At 40.0% G+C, this 19773-nt stretch overlaps 1 long non-coding RNA gene across 1 annotated transcript; it reads right to left on the bottom strand.

Moving 5' to 3' along the window:
- Positions 1-6593: 6593 nt before the first annotated feature.
- On the bottom strand, positions 6594-17984 carry LOC116440474. The gene is made up of 3 exons (XR_004238629.1): positions 17893-17984; positions 9641-9682; positions 6594-7822 (listed from the first exon to the last, which is right to left on the bottom strand). It is a non-coding gene; the product is annotated as an uncharacterized LOC116440474 (long non-coding RNA).
- Between the last annotated feature and the right edge of the window lie 1789 nt (positions 17985-19773).

Below are 19773 nucleotides of genomic sequence, written 5' to 3'. Positions count from 1 at the left end.
TTGTGCAGTACATTCTTCATTTCCTGGATTATTTTCCTTGAAGAACTCAAAATGAATTTTTCAAGTTATTCATCTCTTGATCAGAGGCCCTGAAAGGGAGAGAATAATTATTGCCCTTTTTTAGATATGGAGAAACAAGACAAGAGGCAATAAATTACTTCCCTGAGGTCACACAGGACATTCTGGGGGAAAGCTGAGGGCAGCACCCAGTGCTCTCCAGATCCAAACTGGAATATCGGGAATTATCAGGGGGTCTTTTTGGAACAGTCACTACAAATGGAGCTGCACTGTTCTAGGACATGGAAAACTCACTGAAATGTTGGACAGAGTCCAATGCAATGAGTTTCCACTTCCTAGTACAGTATGAAGGCTAACTACACAATATTCCAGGCTACTGGAAAAGTATGAGGAGCAGGATGACCCAGTAGGAATTGGTATTGAGTAGTGCACAGCAGATTGCCCAGTTATTTATTTTGAAGATAACTCGGCCACTTCAACCTACCTTGTCCAAAACCACTCTGATTTTGAAGGAGAAAAACAGAACGAAACAGAAACATCCCGCAAAACCCAGCTGGCATTTAAGAGCCATGAGTTCTGATGCAGTTTCTGACACTGCTGGGCACATGACCTTCAGCAAGTCCTTTCCCATCCTGCCTCATTTTCCCATCTGTGGAAGAGACCAGAAATTCCTCCCTCTGGTTTCCAGCAGCGGTGCTGTGAGAACCAGTGGATATTTGCACAGCTTTCTGAATGCAACAAAGACCAGGAAGAGATAAAACATCATCTGAAGACTGACCTTGCCAGGGTTTGTGTTATGATGACTCCCACGTGGATTAAATTTTACAGAAACAGCAAACAGCAGCTTCAGTAACAGCACCAGTAAGGCAGCACTGACAGTTTGCAGAGTATGTAAATAAATGTGCCTGATTCAGTGCTTGAATCAGAGAAAGGAAGAGTGTACAGGCTTGCTGGGTTTGGTTTTTTTTCTTCAGACTGTATCTCTGTGCCAGTGCTTGGGTTCATGATCAAATCAGGGCTTTCATCCCCCAGGCTTAGATAAAGCTCAGGGGCAATGTGCTCTGGCTTAGATCTCTCTGCACAGCCTGCAGTGGTGCCCTCATAGCCAGATCATTCAGCAAACACAGGCCACAGGAACGCTCCCTTTTTATTAGCTGAGCAAATAATAACACTTCATTGTCTTCTGCAGGGAGCAAACAGGCTGCAGTGACTCAGGAATAGCAGCGTTGCTATTTTTGTCACTGTGCATTGAGCAATGTGTGGTGTGGACAGGAAAGATGAGACACCCGCCCCTCCTGACTCTGCCCTGGCACCACCAGCAGGGTTTGGCACCAAATTCCTCGTCAGAGAGGATCTCTCTCAGCCAGATCACCAGATGATTTCCATTATTTCATTGATACCGCTGCAGGGACTGAGACAAGCAAAATGCATTCTCATTTCAGACTTCACGACAGATTTTAAATGCAATATTTTCAAAGATTGCTCTTGATTTGGGGTGTGCAATGTAAGGTCTGACAGGGCCAAGGAGTCACTGTAAAAAGCAGAAATACAGGAGCAGGACATTATTTACATGAGTTTTTCTGTGACACATTTCTTTAGGAAAACCAAAATCAGTCTGTGGTAAGCAAGACCCATTACTCTCTCCCACTGTGATAGCATATAATATAATATTAACTTCTAAATTGCAGTAATTTCCTTCAGCACCATAAAAATACACATACAAACAAGGTATTTTAGTATATGAGACTACATTTATATGACTTCTGTAATTAAAAATAATTCAACTAATGTAGTTTCTTTTTTTGTGCCGGTCTCAACAAAATGTTAAAGAAACTCCCAACATTTGCTTGCAGTCTTTCACAGAGAAAATAGGAACATTTCTACAATGTTCAGCAGAAGCATTTTTAAGAAACTTCTTTTTTGTGAAATGCTCCAAATGAAAAAATTTGATTTTCCAATCGGCTGTAATGGGAATTGCAATGCTAAAGCAGAATTCACTCCAGACACAAAGAACATGCAGAAACAAGCAGCGTATTTGGATCAGTCAGTGGACCAAATTCAGTTGTGTTATAAGCAAGAGCTTGTTAATTTTACTGAGAAAGGAACCAGAAGATAGCAGGGAAAGAGAGACAAATAAATGAGAACTCAGAAGGATGTGGCAGATTGCCAGTAAGAGATGGAGTGTAAATTCAAGTTTACATAAGGGCAAAAAAATGAATGAAGATCAAAAGGAAAATTTCCCCAAGCTGTCTTAAAGGTGAGATATTGAAAAGTTTTTCTTGTTTTAACAAAAAATAATAACAACAACAACAATTTTATCCTAGGAAGAACAAAATCAGCCAGTAAGACGACCTGGGGGAAAACAGGGAAGACTTAGCATAATTCCTGATTTAGAACCTCATAAAGCAAGCAACAAAGAACGTAATTAGGACAATTTCACTCTACTTTTCAGACCTAATGCTTACTAAGATGCTGGGCCAAATACATTTCTTGTGCAAGTAGGCATAACCCTCGTTATCTTCAGTTCAAATTACACAGTTAAGATACATAAACAAATACAAACTTACAGTGGAATCATGGGCATGAGATGGCACCTGGAGAGATGCCTGCCTGAGAGAGGCTGGAGCATCTGGGTCCTTTCCTGAGCCTCCTGGAGGTCTCAGGATGTGAGGGATTTCAGGCTCACCAGGCACCTGTGGGTCCAAGCTGTAGCCTTCATCTTGCAAATGCCATTTGGTTCCTCTTCCCTCTGTGTTTTATTGAAGCATCCTCTCCCCCACACCCAACAACCATTTAGCATGTTCAGTTTGTCAGTCAGATCTGGATTTGATACTTTGAAAAATGGTGACATTTTCTGCAAAGTGTGGCAATTCCTGTCCCCATCAGGTGCAAGTGCAGCTCAGTTGCCATCATCTCTTGCCATTCAGAGGTTGGAAAGAAGCAATGTTTTTGTTTTGCTTTCTATCCAGGATCTTCCTAGGATAAAATTGTTGTTGTTGTTATTATTTTTTGTTAAAGCAAGAAAAACTGCTTTCCTCAGTAAGGAAAGATTAGCAGTAAGATTGTTCCTTTGAGGTTAGGAGTCCATGCAGAATAGTCCTGTATCCTGCAGAGTAGTCAGGACCTAAGTTTGAACACAAATACCAGCTGTCTCTGAAATATCTCCTTAACATCAATTGCAGCAATTTCAAATATCTTGAGAGAGTTTTATGTTTAACATCTTAAAGTCCAAGCCTTCTTTAAGAGAAAGATTTTCCTATCTAGTCTTTATATACCAACCATCAGGGGAAAACTCAGCTGTGCATCCCTCTCTCCCTAAACAAGCAGCTACATCAGCTGGATTCTCACCTCAGAGATGTCTGAAGACAAAATAACATTAAGAAAATATTACAACATGGCATGGAAATGGATGAAAACAATCACATCCTTACTTAAAAACATGCCTACAGAGAAAGACTAAAAATCTCTAGCCTTGACAGTGGAATAAACTCCAAGCAGGTCAATTTTCGTCTTTCAGATTCCAAGAATTATATGGCTGGAAAATTGTATCTAATAAAATGTATAATTCAGCTAATTAACATCATTGCTCATAAATTCTGACAGAACTCACCCAGCAATCACAGTAAGTGCTGTAAGTGTAGGGTGAACAGTCTTTCTATAAATCCATATCTGCCAAAGCAGGTTAAAACATTTTTAAGAGAAAATTTTAACTGAGGAACTATTGCATAGTTTATATTAACACATGTAAAAGATGTATTCCCAGAAGAATACTCTCATATTGCCTCATCACAGACTGTAAAGTTCTGTGCTATGTTTATTTGCAGCAGGGAAACACAAAATGCTGACAGGAAATCCCATATCCAAGGGGGGGAAATGCATATTTAACAGAGGAATTCTGCATCCTCAAATTACAGCTGAATCCAGTACTATGATATGTTCTTCAAGAACCTATTTTTTTTAAGGAGCTCTACATAAAGTCCTCAAATAGAAAATTAGAAGGCCTGAGACTGCTCAAATTGTTTAGCACAGAAGATGGTGAATATTTGCTGTTGACATTGTACCAAGCACACAGCCATGAAAGTTGAAATTAAGCATGTCTTGGCCTGCTCAGATTAGCTGGGTTTTTTTATTTTTTTTAGTTTGTATTTGAAGCCCTGTTTGAAATGGAGCTTGAGGAAGGATGCCTTTGTACAACCTTCAATAAAGAAATATCCACATCAGAGACAAAATTGTAATTGAGCTCCTTTCTAGTAATCTGTACAAAGAGGCAGAAGGAAAACAGAGATCAAATGTCTTAGAAGTGGAAAATAACTGCAGACAAAAACAAAATCAAAAGAGACTACAAAGTTAGGTGAATATAGAAGTGTAATAAAAATCTGCTATGAATATATGGCTTACGAATAAAATAATGACCCACTAGAGCTTGAATACATTTTTAGGGCTTTTAATAAGATTACATAGTGTTTTGCTAGGTCATCCACCCTAATCTCATGCTCTGGATGTTATATGGATTCAAACACTAACTTCCACATACAGCAAAAAAGTTCTCAAGTTTTTTCTGTTTTGAAGAACAGCCCAAGAAGGAGGATTCTTAAATAAACCCACATTTTACTGGTCAGGTTCAGAGATAGCATGCCTTGAAATGTCTGTGGAAAGCAAGAAAAATTTACATTTAATATGTAGTTGATTACATTATGATAAGGAAATCAAAAATACCCAACTCCAAGAGACAGATTAATCTGATCCCACATTCCATCACCACTAAGCAGAAGTACCACCAAGTCCCTGCTTTAGAAACAACCAGAAAAACCTTCTCATTGTCCAGATCAACCTGCAAACTCAGTTTGAGCCTTGCAACTGAACCAGGAATGAAAATCTCTATAGGGACAACTGCTGGTGGGAAGTGAACTCTCTTAAAGACGTGGGTTGGCTTACCATGAACATTTAATTTTGGGACGAGTGGAGATAGGTGGCAATGGCTCAGTTTCTGTCCCTACACTGAGATGAGCTGGTGACACAGGAGAAATGGGGGGAACAAGAGTGGTAGACAATGGAACAATGGGTGGGAGCTTTCCCAGGCAAGCTTGAGCACCTCTGTGTCAGATTTACGCTCTCCAGAGGGCCATAGCAAACACCAGGGCCCACAGCCAGCTCTTTCTCCCACTAATGACATTTTTAGAGGGTGAAGACCTCATTGAATCCATTGATGCTGACCCACAGGGCTCCATTTTCTCTGTGCTGCTCAGTGAATTAGGCAGGCAAGTGCTATTAATGAGAAGAGGAGATGTGCATATCCAGTTTCTAACTCTCAGGGTTGCTAACACACCCCATAATTTCAGATAATTATGTCTTAAAGGCTATGCTGGGATAGAGAAATCACTCATGATGAAGCAATGTTTAAGCGGTGGAAGAATCTTTGTCCTAATGTTGAATGAATTCCTCTAACACAGAATTTCAAGCAAGTGTTGGATGAAAATCTCACCCTTGGAAATACCTAATTTAAAATAAGAGCTTATATCTCAGGTGCTCTGGAACACTGAAATGACAAGGCCCATTCCTGTGAAGTACCTGCCCCAATTCTTTTTGTCTGGAACATGCTGCCCTACTTAATCAAAACAAAATCTGAGACATGGACATTTAGGGGTTTTTTTTTAAGTGATTATAATGATTATGAGTGGAATTTCCATGCTGCTTTTTGCAAGAAGAGGTGGGTACCCATAAAAATCCAAGTGACCTACCAGCAATGCCATTATTTTAACTGACATCTGTGAACATACTTTCTTAGGTTGCATCAAGACAGATGAGGGCCCTTTGTGCCCTTCTGACAGTGATGGCAATCATTAAAGATTTACCAGGGTCATTAAAGTGAGAAATAGCAGTAATGCAGAGCTGAATACCACCCTCCCATGTGGATTCCACTGAAGTGCAAAGAAAGGCAGCACTGAATAAGCCAAGATCCTGCACTACCACCTTAACCTCATTTTCCAGAAAAAAAAAGGGGGGGAAAAAAAATCACCAACTTGTCTAAAACACATGAGAGAAGCACATTGCACTTGCAGGGAGGCATTGCCAGCAAAGGACACAACGCTTCCCTCCCCATTACAGCAATCCCTGTGCTTCCACACGGTGAGAGCTGGGGGGGGACCTGGGGTCACTGCGCTGGTGCCAGCCCAGGAAATGTCTCTGTCACATTCTCCTGCAAAGGCAGCAGGAGGTGGCTCCTGGGCCGCCCCTGAATGAGTGCAAAGGGAGACCTTCAGGTGGAGCTGCCAGGGACACCCACCATCCTTCGCTGGCTGAAAGTGAGCAGAGCAATCCCTGAGTCAGGAGGTTGCACCTGACAGCCCAGCCAAGCCTGGGGACTCTATCCACAGCTCCTGCCTTCCTCTCAATGCTCTTTCCTCTGAGGACAAACCAGATTCTTGTTGTTCATTACTGGCTGTTCAAATCCAATGCTGAAGAAACATCTCACCATACCTTTGAAATTTACTCCTTATGAAGGCATTGGGGCTATTTTTAGCAAAAATTAAAAGAATGCGAAGAAACAAACAGCTGCAAATTTAATCAGCTTTAACATGTTTAACTACAAGCCTGGTGACTCACAAGGCACACACCTTGCCAGAGCAGCTATATGTAAATTATTCTAAGGTAAAAAAAGGACATTTTCTAAAATCATTATCGCACATGTGTTCCATTATTGTAATACCTTGTGAACTGACATCACAGAAATTGCTGGAAAAGAAGGTGCAAGGGGCTTCTAACCTTGCTTTGATTCTCCTGTTCATTATATCAAATGAAACAGGAAAGCGATCTCCTACGGAAATCAGTCACTGCTCTTGTTTTAATCGCCCCCCTTTGATTTCCTGAGCAGCTCAGATTAAAGATAGACCTTTCTCCTGTGTGTGATGTGGAGCTGTGGGCAGGAGCAGGCAGCACAAAGCCCTTTGTCTGCCAAGGCTGTGCTGAGCAGCCAACCCTCATCCCAGGGACAGTGCCAGGCTGTTCAGTGCTGCCGGAAAAGATGCTCCTTGTCAGTCACCTGAAAAATGAAACAGCTCACAGCACCAGGCAGGGGGCAAAAATAATCATGGGTTGAAAATAAACACGGTGGAGATCACTCTGGGCATGCAAACACTCACATGCACAAATGTATTTGTAAAAAAAGGAATAATACACACCAGCTCTGAATGCTCCACTTGAGCCAATTACATGTGAGCACTCTCCTGCATTATGGATGTTGGGTTTGTTGAAGCTGTGCCACTCTGGAGCTCAAGTCCCTCTCAAGATAACTTTTGCCAGTCATGCGTATCCCAGTGAAAACAAAAAAACCCCAAACACTTCATGCTCCTATCGCCTCACACCTGATATATTGGTCCTTCAGAGTCAGACATAATTATCACATGATGCACAAGGCTGAACATGTTTTAAACATATGTTTGACACGGTGCAATCAATCACAGTGCAGCTAATAATGCTGGTAGCTGGTGTACAGTGGCAATGCCCCCCCAGGCTCGTGCAGCGCTGAGATAAATGCGTTTCCCGGGTCACTGGAGGCACTCATTCCACCTCCTGCCTCATGATACTTCCAAGGAGCATGTTATCTCAGGGCAACACATGTCTGCTGCTACCTGGTTGTTTAATTACTGTACACAAAATTCCAAATCAGAGTAATTGGCATCTCAAGGTACCGCCGTGTGCTGCAGGGTCCTCCCAGTGTAAGTGAGCAACTGATGCAGGAAAGAGAATGACCTTGATAGAGATTTCTCCCCAAAACTGATGGCATCTTGTGACTTTAAAGCACAACCTGATGAAGAAAACAATATAAATATTGTAATTATATTTTAAGCTCAAAAATTCACAACGGTTTGCAGTTTGATTTTATATGTAATTTCTCTATACAGAAGGTGTTTTTTTGGGAAAAACATGATTCAGGATCTCTCAAAATACTTTCTTTAGGCCAATTTTTAGGAGTAGTGAATGCTTCAGTCATTCTTAGTGATAGATATCCACTTTATATAAACAAACACACACATTCACACTAAGCTTGGTGTGTGGGAGAGCCAGTCCTGAGTCGCCAGTGGAACCAGCACGCACAGACATGAGTTTGCACCTGAATATCTGCTGTCTGGGGTTTGAACACCTAAAATACTCAGCATCTGCTACAGACACCCAACTGGTTGTACATTTCTTTTAGGAGAAACCTGATCCTGGAGCTGAGATGCATTTTCTCCTAATCAAACCTATTCCTACAAGCAATAGGATCCCTGATCAGTTGCTGTTATCTATCACTTCAAAAAGAAGTAAGGAGCAATCACCTCAATATCCACGTGCTTCCAAGTAACTCAAAAAAAATTCAGTAATTCGGTCACATCTCATTTTCACTGATTTTTTTAAACACTCAAATACTGTGAAGCATTCAGACACATTTACTTACTTTAAATGAGGAACTTTGTGGGCAAATGAGGGACTTCATGGAAACAGAAGGCTTCATAAAATCTCTGTGCTGCTCTGAACTACAGCTGCACCACCAGTTCTATTCTGACCCCAAGAGCAATTGGTCCTGACCTGTCCTGGGATGGAAATCCAGCACTTGAATTGCTTGATATTTGCAGTGGCAACCCATTATCCAAGCTATTTGATACACAGAAAATATCTTACCATAGCTCACTAAAGGAAGATATAGAATAATAATAATAATAGTAATAAAATAGAGCCCTAGAGAATCAATAAAGGTGATGTATTGCAGTCCTCAACCCAAGAGCAGGTTCATTAATACCAAACCCCATCCTGAGTGATGTTTGTGCAACCCATTCTTTTACATAATCAAAACCGCCTTAGCATAAATGAGGAGCCAAGACACAGTAACAGTTATAATTAAATAAAGGGACTAAAAGGTAAAGAAAGTGGCAAAAACATCAATTAGCTCTTAAAGAGAAATAGTCACAATATTTTTTAATTTTTTCCTAGGGTCAGGTTATCTTCCAGAAGCACATGAGCCCTTCTAATCAATTTTTTATGAATACATGCAACTTGAATTCTGATTTTCTTCTTACTTGGACAGTCTCTTTCAAGACATCTAAACCTACCAGGACTTCTCTAAAAATTGCTTTTCTCTGTAATCCTTCCCTTTTCTTTTTGTTGATATCTCCATATGTAACTAAAAGTATTTTATGAAGATACCCAGCTCTACAAACTGGAATTTATTTAGTCTCTGTCTACATTTACAAGTCAAACTGCCTAAAAGAGAAAGATCTTCTTGTGCAAACCAATATTTCTGAGGTCCTCACATCTATGCTGAAGGCATTTTAGGGGTTTTGCTTTGGCCTACAGCGAGTCTAACAGCCCAGCTGAACACCCCCACTGTCCCATGGCTCTGAAATGGTTTAAAAAGAAAATTATACTAATTTCTAATTTAATTAGCAATTTCCCCTTTAAAGGAAGGTAGTTTCACACATAAAAGAGAGGCTGTTTGTAGGAGCACTCACACACACACACACACAAAAAAAACCCCCAACCCAACCAATCCCAAACAGACAAGCAGAAAGCCATCAAACCCACATCCTTTCATCTCTTGGATGGATATTTTTCAGCTCTAAAAGGTGTTGCCACAACTCTTGCCCACCTGTGATTTTTCAGTGTCGCTTTCCATTATGATCCTTCTCAGCTGCAAGAAAGGAGAAGAATTATGAGCTCTTTCACAAAGGATTTAGTTTGATTTTACTCAGGATGAGAAATTAAGGATGCCCTGACTGACAGCATGGGGTTTCTATTTCTGTCTATAAGCAGCCTCACAACAGTAGGTCAAAAGGATTAGAGGGAGGTCAGTGTTAGTGTTTCTAGAGGAAACCAGGAATTGTAGATTCACTTCAATGTTCTTGCTTTCCAAAGAAAGTGAAAATCTTTATATGAAAGGGTTTTTCAAACACCTGCTCTTATTCACTTTTTCTTTAGTAATTGAAGTAAAGGAGTAAGTTGTGGGATTGTTTACTCCTTTTTTCACTTTCCTCCATTACAAAATAAGCATTGTATGTAGAGGAAAAAAGTTAATTTGCTGTCTGATATAGGCCCTATTTTTTTTAACTACAAAACAAAGAAGCAATAATATCAATGCAACACACATACTATTTAAGGCATGGAGAAGCTATAATAACTCTGGGAAACATCACAAGTATCATAGAAGAACAAAAAGTTCTCTGCTGTCCAGTGTTTCCATTTTCCAGTCTCTCACAACAGCCTAACCTTGCTGTTCACAAGCATCACAGGTGACAAAAAACCTGCTCAATTCATGTGGTTTTACATCAGTTATTGATTTATTGACAACTTGCTAATAACTGCCAAACCTTGACCTGTCTATGCAGATCAATTCCAACAACAGAGCAGGTGAACCAGTATTTTGGGGACTCAAAACCTGTAAATTTCTGCTTGCAAACATCCAGACTTCACGCTGCTCTGTCATTCCTCTTCAAGCTGAGGCCTTTTTCCAAAGTTTCCCTGCAATTCCCTGGGTTTTGTTTAATTCAGCTGATGGCTGGCTCCCTGTTTAGCCTGATGGGTGTTCAGTGTGAGTGGAGAAACTGCTCCTCTACACAGAAGAGCAAATGGGGCCCATTTGAATTTTCTGAATTGCACAGTGCAAGCCTCACTCTATTAGGAACTCGCTCTCCTTCCAGAAAAAAAAAAAAATTAAAAATAGCTGTAATGCTCCAGTTGCTTTTAATGGATGAAAAATCATGTTCCCCTGAGTGAGAAGATAAGCTGAGAGGATTTTTAATTAAAACTCACTCTTCCTCATCTTTATCCCAAAAGTCTGTTTCATGCTACAAGCCAATCATTCCCTGACACTCCCAGTGTCTTGCAGTCTACCTGGGTGCTCTCTTTCATAAAAAAACCAAGGTTGCACAACCCAGACACCTCCTGAATTCACCTAAACCAACACATTTGTGCCAACCAGCCTGTAAAATGACACTGTTGCTCTGCTGCATGAAATGGATGCTTCCATTCTTTGCATTGATGCGTCCAAAAACCCCTCCAGCAGGGACATTCCAGCTGGGAAGGGCTAAAGTTAGGGGTGCCCCCTGTGATGCCAAGCAGCAAAAATGCTTCCAGCAGCCTCCAAAGTATCAGGTACACATCCTCAAATTCTTGGCCCTGGGATGATTTGACCCTGGAAGTGCAGATTGGCAGAAGGACGGGTGAAATTAATTTCCCAGGAACTTCTCTTTCAAGAGAAAAATGAGTGGGAATGGACTTTTACATGGATACACCATAGAAATGCAAACCTCCTAAAGAATCAGGGCTCATCCAGGGGCTTCACTGAAGTTGCTCAAGGCATGGAATTTACCCCAAAAGGCCAGGAATATCACTGACCAGAACTAAACCAAAATCAACAACTGGCAGGTCGAAAACGGTGTCAACAAATTAATCCAATACTGTCCCAACCCCAAAACTCTGCTTCCAAAGGCAGATTGCAGAGCACCAACGTGCTCTGCTCCTCCTCCTCAGTGAAAGCTTCCACAGAGCTGCAATATCTTTTTTGTACAGGTTCCATGGATGGATTTTGCTGTGCTCACAGCTGTAGCAACGAAAAAAGTGGGCAAAAGTCTCGAGAAAATCTAGAACCTCAGTTATTGCTGCCTTTAAAGGCAGTGTGTGGTATGCAAATAACCTTCTTTTGTGGGGTTTTTACATGAAAGTAACTGAAGAAGCAAAAAGGGTATAAAAAGAACCAGCTAAAGCCTAGACAAAGAAGGTCTGTGTACTTAAGCAGAACACTTAAATATGGTGAACTGAGCTTTTTTTATATGCCTTTTCCCCAGTCTGTGTTTATATCACGGGATTTTTGGAGGTGAGGAAGGTACCAAGGCACTGGGGACACAATTTCCACTGCTTTACTCCCTCTCCCATTTTTAACGTGTTTTGTTTGTTTAGATAATGTTTTATTTAGATTGGCTGGGCTTTTAATTCTTATTTTTACCACAACCTTGTTCATGCTGCAATTTTCATGAATTTGCCCTGAACTCCTTTGATTACTCATCATATTTTTATGACTTTCATTTGCAGCACTGTTATCTTTTGATCTTCTGCTGTTTTCCCGTATGTTTAAAGATTTCCAAACTAATTAAGACAATTAACTAAAAAAGACTAATTGCATTCATAAATGAGTCGTGGCGCTTCTGATTAGCAGGTGGCTCCTTTCTGGTTTAGATACATAAAAGCAGATGGAAATGTGGCAGACTTAGTTATATTTAATGTGCCCACTTCCTTCCAGACTGCTCCTCTTTCCAGTTAATGACAATAAAACCTATAAAATCTTCAGACTGCTCTTTTTCTTTTTTTGCTTTTGCCATTTCTTATTTGAAATCCTAGCCATTCTTGACTAAGAGTTTCCAAACTGTTTTTCCTAAATGTTTCCTCCCTTTTACTTACAGGCTTTGAGGTGCCTGGAAGAACAAGAGGATCAGACATACTCAAAAATAAGAAATCTGCTCCTCATTTTGATGTGCAATCAATGGTAAAAATAATTTTTAGTGATTTTTTTAAAGAAAATTTGCCTTAAAGGACAACTTTTGTTCTTATTTTTTGCTATATTTCCATATAAATCAGATATATATCACTCTTGTTCCTATAGCACAAATTTTTTCTGTTCACTTTCACATATTTTCTCCAGTGTCCCAAAATTGCTTTCCAGAATGCATAATTAATTCCCAACCAAATGCATTGAGGATATAGAGAAGCGATTTCTTTGTTGCCCTGACAATCCATGACAATTTTAGCACAGCAAAAATGGAAAAAAACCAACAAAAAATAGCAGTACAACCACATGTCAGTGTGGGAAATTACCAGTTTATAGATGCCTGAGGAACATTAGTAACTTATACATTTTATATCTAAAATAAATACACTGCCTTGAAGTTCATGAAAACAATATCACATTTTAACTGTTTGGAGAAAAGAAATTTAACATGAATCCAACGTTGACCACTCTAAGTTTTAGTTTTTATTGTACAAAACTCTTTTCTATACATTTATGTGAGACTAACTCTGCAAAAGATTATCTGGGATTTATGCAAGTAAGTTTTGTTCCTATTGGGCAAAATGGTTTATTTGACATAACTTTTGGAGGGTGCAGCACTTTTGAGTGGATGTATTTCAGAGTAAGTGAGAGGAGAAAAAAAATTAAAATCAAACCACAGAGATTAAATTATGTTGAAGCAAAAAACCTGAAGTTCTTCCCTACCAAATTCTGGTGCTGTGATTGTCTTCAATGCATCTGATCACATAATTTTTATGTAAAAATATAAGAAAGTAGTGAAAACTTTGAGATGGTGCCTAGCGGCTTCATTTGTGTTGTGTCATGCAACCAAAAGCTGGTTAGAGGATAATACAGACAGAAGGGGACACAACATCTGTTGTTTAGAGTAATGTGTGAAAAGAATGAAAGAAAAAAAATCATCTGATAAACATGACAGGCTGGTGATGATCCAGCTTTTCACCTGCATCCAAGAGCAAGAAGTTCTCCCCTCCCTAACTTTGGCTCCCTTTTATCTCATTTCTCCTCCATTCAGAGACACCCACTGAACAATAGGGCTGAAATGCAAAGATGTGTAGCTTTTCAGATAGCAGTAATGAGAAAGTGTCCTAAGTCCCAACCACAAATTAAAAGCACTGCCATGGCATCCAAATTAGAAAAATGTGACACCAGGGGATTTCCTGAATTCAGAGCTTTTAATATATCCAGTATATTATTGTGAATAATAGTATGCCAGGATTCTAAAATAACTTCAGTCTTGTCTTCAATTCTTATTCAGGATATCTGTCTTCAGCAAAAAGTTCAGATGCATAAGGACTTGAGCATTCATGAGTGCAGCTCTGTAAAAATACCTACTTGCTGTTCAGTAAACAAAACCTGAAAGTTATGCTGGCCCATAAATTTGAGTTAAGTGCTCCTAGTGCAGATGCTATCGAGCACCAGCATCCTGCATCAGCTGTTTAAAGCCCTGCTGTAAGGAACGGGATGACTCAGGGAATTGGTAATGGGATCCAGAGCCTTTCACCCCCGGGTCAATGGTTATAATCTGAAACAGACGGAGAGAGCCCGGGAGTCAATGCCATGTCAGCCCCGTCTCCTGCCTGCAGCCAAACCCGTCTGTGGCCTCCAGACAATTCCTGCACAAGAAACACTGCAACCACAACAGGCAGGAGAGAAACCCCTGGCACTGACAGCTGGCACCAGCAAAAGAACAGGAAAGCCAAGAAATCGTCTGGGGAAATATGCAGTGCTTTTAAAATAAGTAAGGGGAAGTGTTTCAGGAAAGAAGTTAAGGGGAAAATGGTTTGCAGCAACTTTTCATCTTTCTATGGCACTGACAATTCTCGAATCTACTTGAAATTTAAAGTGTTCACCCCTCACACAAAATGTCAGACAATGCTAATTTTGTGTCCCATAAATACGGAGCAGAATCCTTAACCTGCACATACCAATACGCTCTGTGATGTCACCTCTCTAACTACACACAAGCTTCAGCTGCCCTGACATAGCTCAAACCTGCAGAGAGATGTGTGTCACCATCACAATAAGAGCCATTCAGACTTATTTTCAGATCTGTTAACAGCTTTTGGCTAAGGCTTTCCAGGGATTTGCTCCATGTTCTGATCTTTGTGTGTCATTGTACAGCCTCAGCCTGTTGCTCCATCACACCCACCTCCACTCCCAAGGTGACAAACTGCACTGCAAAGCCCTTGCAGAGTTTAAATTTCAAAATGCTGAACACCACTTCCCATGCAGCAACAGACTTTCCGCTATGGAGAGGCTAACAATGAATAATTATCAAAAACATGAAGGAAAAAAAGCATGGTTCAGTCGTTCTGTATTGATCTGAAACATGTTTAACCTCACCACCAAGAATATCAGAGAAAAAGACATCAGAGGTACGTTGATCTGGGACACATGGTACTGCTGGGCAGCAGCTGCTTTCTGGAAAGATGATCAGGATTAATTTATTCTGCTGTTTATTGTTTAACTCCAAGAACAAGTGACAGGAGCCCTGTTAATCTTTGACTGTGACAACAGTGACAAATCTATCAACCTGAAAAATACTCTAGTGTCTCAGCTCATCATACACAATGTTTCAATCACCAGGAGAAACGTATCAGACTATCAGAAACTTCCCTACAATCACATGGATGGACTTTTATTATTACACTTAATACTACTCTGAATGAGCCAATATGATTTCTTTAGCTGTTCTGTACCTTTTAAATTTATAAAAGTTCAGATATGTTAAGCAGGAATCATGAATTTTTAAGATAACTTATTTTCCTTTCACAAAACCTGCACTATTTACCTTGATTACCAAATGACAAAGGTCAGCTAATAGAAATTAGGCATGTTGGTCCTCTCTAACCTCCACAGCATTTTTATTTTAGAGTGCCCCTTTAAAGCAAGATGTTACAAGTATTAACTTCGTTAATATTTTTCTTCATGTCTACGGAAGTTTTTTTCACTCCTCAGTTGTGACTCATGTCTTGTGAATTATGCATATGAGTAAAACATATGGAAATATTTTTGTTAAGTGGAGATTAAGCTTTGACTATCTTTTCTTCACCCACTCTTTAAATGTAAAAATACTCTTTTGGTGATGAAAAAGAGATGCATTTCTTAATTTCCATTATTTCCTCCTAGTTTATGCTAATACCTACAAAGACTGGCAGGTTCTGTACCTAGAAATAGTTTTCACTAGAATAGTAAAGAAATTAATGGTTTTTGTTGACTAGTGGGTTTTTTTTTTAAATTCCCTTTAAAATGAAATTTAAATAAGAGAAGAATATAATTTAAAAATGAAAAACATTTAAAAAAATACTTAGGTGGGTTTCTTCTCCCCATCCCCACCCTGCATTTTGGAGTAGGCAAAGACAAAAAGATATAAAGAAAAAACTTACTTTGAAACTGGTGTGATATCAGCCAGTGCCAGTCAGCTGAAGAGGCATTTGTCTTTCTCAACTCTCTCCTGAGTTTTTTTTGGTGCAGGCAGATTTATGAGGTCAACACCAGGATTTTGACACCTGTTTTCCCACCAGTTTTTTAATGAGAGAAGAGCATCCAAATCCTCTTTGGACAGCTTTCAAAACAGAAGTCCCAGCTCCTTCATTAAGCTTTTTTTGGGGGACACAAACGTGGCTATTCCAGCGCTCAAGACCATGGGACCTTTCCAGGGTGGGGCAGCCACGGGACGACCGCAGGGGGAGAGGCGCAGACCAGAGCTGGGGTTGTCCCTGAGCCCCCCACGCTGATGGATGGACCCTCACCCACCTTCAGCCCCTCCTGACCCTCACAAGGATCCCCAGCACCAGCGGGAATTAGGAACACTCGTGCTAGCAGCCAGCTCTTGGTAGGAAAACCAAACCCACACACCTCGACTCAAACACCTCCTCCCAGCCCTGAATCACATTTGTGCCCTCTGGAAATGCATCCCACCCACCATGGCATTTACTTGGGTCATCCCTCTAACCCCACCTCTTCTCATCTATACTGAATTTTAAGTTTCAATAGGTACATATACAAGAAAATGATGCCCTGCTTAATGTATTCAGTTTTCTGAATTTATCTATTAATGTTGGATCTCTTGCTGTTGCACATGTACCTTATACTTTTATGAGTGTCTTTTCCTGCAGCTGTGATGCAAATAGCTGTATATTTTAGATGGCTGAGATCATACCTAACTGGGTTTTCAAATTTGACTTTGATTTGGCCCAGAGGTGAGCTGAGTTGTCCCCACCAGGACTGCTGCTTCCTCAGCAATCCTGGCCTGTGACAAAATGGGGGAAGGAAAAGGGGCAGAAAAGAGAGGCAGAAAACAGGGATTGGAGAGGAAAACAGACAGGTATCTTGCTCTCTCCCACAACAAATGCATCCTTGCTGAGCGGAGGAACACCATTCCCAGAGGTCAGCATGAATACATTTCTCACTTGCATTTGCCTAAACCCAATTACCAGCTACTTGTTGGTTTGTTGGGTTTTTTTAAGCAGTCCTTTTTGATATTCATAATCTCCATGAAGATAATTCATGGCATTTTGTCCAGCATTTTCAGCTTGTGGAGCAGAGCTGGCTGAACTTCTTGCAGAGGGCGCTGGATTAAATGCAGGTAAGGGTTATGAATGGTGAGCTGTAATTTACTGACTGCTGCAGGGAGGAGACAGAGGGCATGGTGTGGTTTTCAAGGCATGAATTAGAGTTCTCTGGTGAAATGAGGGTGCTTTGAGCTGATTAAATTATAAGAAATGTGCACCTGGGCCACATAAAGATCTGACGTCCTCTCCCTGGAGTTTGACTGATAATATAAGTGATGTACATCATAATTTCTGCATCATCTGAAAGTTTAATACATGTAATTGTGAGCTGCTTTTCTTCCCTGAAATTGCAAACACAGTGAAATTGCAGGCTTGGTGCCACTGATGAGTCATTGTTGGCCTGCTGGATCTGTATTACAATGGCCATACACAAAGAGAACCATGACACCCCAGTTTACCATCATTATCTGTTTCCTTTTGAGTTGTTTCCACAGCTGAGCAGCTCAGACAGAGCCTGGGTCAAGTAGCAGGGGGAGGAGGAGTTGAAATGGCAGCTTTTAAGGGAGATGAGTTAGGTATGATCTCAGCCGTCTAAAATATACAGTTATTTGCATGACAGCTGCAGGAAAAGACCCTTACAAAAGTATAAGGTGCATGTGCAACAGCAAGAGATCCAACATTAATAGATAAATTTAGAAAACTGAACGCTTTAAGTAGCAGGGCGTCATTTTCTTCTATATGTACCCCTTGAAATTGAGAATACAATATAGAAGAGAACTATTTTGCTAAAATGGGATCTAAAGATACCTTAATTCCACTGAAAAAACTTCAGCAGTTCAGTTGTTGAAGCACTCCATTGCCAATGATTTCTTCTTTAATCTTGTTTTCATCACAGCTCCAGAAATCTGTAATGTAAATGTAGACACATTATTCTTTTCAGGCACTCTGAATCTGAATTTAAAACCCCCAAATGTTCTAAATTGGGGGTTAACAGTGCTTTTTAAACAGTTGAAAGAAAATAAATTACCAAAAGAATGTACTCTTTCTTTAGAATTAAAATGGGGGGAGCTGAGGAGAAACATCCCTATTTACTAGATCAAATAGAGTAATATTCATAATCTTGAACATGATAATAAAGAAATATTCGGGCAACCAGTGTTATTGGCTTCACAAAAAAAAAAAGAAAAGAAAGGAAAACAGGCACAGATTTTGTTCCCAGTTTTGCTGATGTAACAGCAAACCCCCTTCTGTTAAAAGCAGAAATTTTCTTCTCTAATGTGTAAAACCTTCAAGGTGGAAAAATTTTTTTTAGCATAGCTTCATCCTAATTAGAAAAGGAATCCAACGTATTTCAGCTGGTACCAGGGCTTACCATAATTTCTACTCTGAATAAAACCGAAACCCGTTATTTTCTCCACGAGACAAAGTGAAAATAAGGAAATCTGAGAACCTGTATAAGTCAGATTTCAGGTACAACCAATAACAACTCTTTTAAGGATAGGTTTTAAGGATTCACCATTTCCTTCTTAAGTGATTGATACAAAGGGAGAAGTCCAGTTTAGAGAAAGCAGAAGGAAAATCCCATGGAAATCCCTGGACAAGTGCTCTGACTAGAGAGAAAAGAATTATATATTGCATTATTTTTCTTCAGACCACAGAACCAACTGAGAGACAAAGTATTGGTTTTGGAGTCTGGCTTGCTGGTTTTTATTCTGAACTAGACAGATAAGTATATTAAATTCATGTTTATGAAAAAGAGCTAGTTAAATTTTAAAATTATTTCAGACAGAGGACACTTTCATGATCTGAAATAAGAAATTGAGGCCTGGCAATATATGGCTGTGGCATAAAAAAAGAAAAAAGGCTTACGGTCACTTGGTAAATAAACATTTTCAGTCATCCCTAACAGTGATACCAGTCTGGACAAAAATCACTTCACTCCAGCTGGTGCTTTAGCAACCTTTCCTCTACCACCCCCCCCAGATTATGAGAAATAATCAGAAAAAAATAAGCCAAATGAGCAAATGTACATGTAAAGTGTTGAAAGTAGGCTGGTCCAGGGAACAATCATGAACTGGACACAAAGAACATTGAGCCATAAACGAACAAAGCAGAAGGACACAACTGCTTATTTATTAAACAATGCTCTGCTTGCCTTACTTTCAGTCCACAGCATCTTAAAACAGCCTCATTGGGACCATTACCAGAGCAAATTACTGCTCAACATGAATAAATGTGGAGAAGTCTGGGTCTAAGCTTTTAAGTGGTTTGGGTTTTGGTGGGGTTTTTTAACATTTTAATGGGTTTTTAATTGTTTTTATTATTATGCACAGCTACATCATAGGAGCAATTCTCTACAGATGAGGCTGGGCTGAGCTCTCTGTTGAAAGGTCAAGGCTTGCAAGTGTTACTAATTAGGGACACAGGCACAGAGTGAGTTATGTTTCCTTAGATAAGGAAAAGGAAAGAGAACCTAGCTGTTGTTTAACATTACATGAAATCACTTGTGCTTCTCCATAGCTAGAGTTTAAAAATATCATGTGACAGATGTCCTGATTCTGAAGCTGCTTTCTGCCCTACCCTGTAGGTGCAGAATCACAAAAAAATGAAGGCAGGTATACACTAGGCTATTTCAAACTTCAGGAGAAAGCTTATTTATCACAAAGGTTTTGTCAGTCTCCCAAGAAG

Source organism: Corvus moneduloides, chromosome 2 (genome assembly GCF_009650955.1).
Source record: "Corvus moneduloides isolate bCorMon1 chromosome 2, bCorMon1.pri, whole genome shotgun sequence".
NCBI classification, from domain to species: Eukaryota; Metazoa; Chordata; class Aves; order Passeriformes; family Corvidae; genus Corvus; species Corvus moneduloides.
Note: the sequence above shows the minus strand (reverse complement) of the source record. Positions and strands in the feature narration are given on the sequence as shown.